Source organism: Eriocheir sinensis, chromosome 28 (genome assembly GCF_024679095.1).
Source record: "Eriocheir sinensis breed Jianghai 21 chromosome 28, ASM2467909v1, whole genome shotgun sequence".
Lineage (NCBI taxonomy): Eukaryota > Metazoa > Arthropoda > Malacostraca > Decapoda > Varunidae > Eriocheir > Eriocheir sinensis.
This window is the reverse complement of record NC_066536.1, coordinates 13,788,417-13,789,229: the sequence shown is the minus strand read 5'-3', so window position 1 is coordinate 13,789,229 and position 813 is coordinate 13,788,417. Positions and strand designations below refer to the sequence as shown.

At 57.1% G+C, this 813-nt stretch overlaps 1 long non-coding RNA gene across 1 annotated transcript in view; it reads right to left on the bottom strand.

Annotated features, from left to right (window-relative positions):
- The window catches only part of LOC127004592 (uncharacterized), a 12,169-nt gene extending 11,603 nt beyond the window's left edge, over positions 1–566 (bottom strand). Inside the window, exon 1 of the long non-coding RNA XR_007757894.1 lies at positions 455–566. This is a non-coding gene — a long non-coding RNA (uncharacterized LOC127004592). The remainder of the gene's footprint in view (positions 1–454) is intronic.
- Between the last annotated feature and the right edge of the window lie 247 nt (positions 567–813).

The window sequence follows — 813 nt, the reverse complement described above, 5'->3', positions numbered from 1 at the left end:
ACAGTTTTGCCACAGTCCGGTGGTTGAGGACTCACCGCCTCCAGCTTTCCTCTCAGCCTCCGGTCATCAGTTCTCTCATCAGTTATCTCATTCCCGTCACTGTCTCGCTGCGGTAACATATCTCAACAGAAACCCTCGACTGCTTCGAAGCTTCGTTCTGTTCCGGTGTTCACGAATCATCAAATACTTTTCTCACACACTCCGCTTCGGGTTGCCACATCCCGCCACACACCAGAACTCACAAACTCATCCACACAGCGTAATACCCACTATTGACCTAACCTGACCTGATCTCCCATCCCCTCTCCGTGATTTCTATCCCACACACGTGCAACAGTTTACGGCGCTTTTGACCTCGGGAGTTGTCAGAGCGAAGGCGTCACTTTCACTCCTGAAGCATCCTATTTTCCTTCCCTCAATACTTTCTTTCTTTAACACGAAGGCGTATACTCACTGAGACGCAGCTGGGGAGCCGCGGCAGGTGCTGGGCAGGAAGCGTCACCGTCACCGCCACCTTCAGCGTCAGGCACCAGCGTCCGGGCCGTGGGTCGCCTGGTGCTCCTCGCCGTGCTCTAGGCTGCTTGAGGGGCCTTGTTCCAGGCTGTGCGCCAGGCCAAACACGTCCCGCGCATGTCAAGGGTCGTGTGCGCATGTTAAGGAGTGCGCCTACTCCCCCCCCCCCCCTCCCAGGCCTCCAACGCACACACCACACTCACGATATAGCAAGAAGAGAATCAGCAGGATCATCGCCTCAGCAGTGGTCAGGCGGGCGGTGGCCGCAGCAGCATCCAACTCGGGGCCTCAAGACCACTG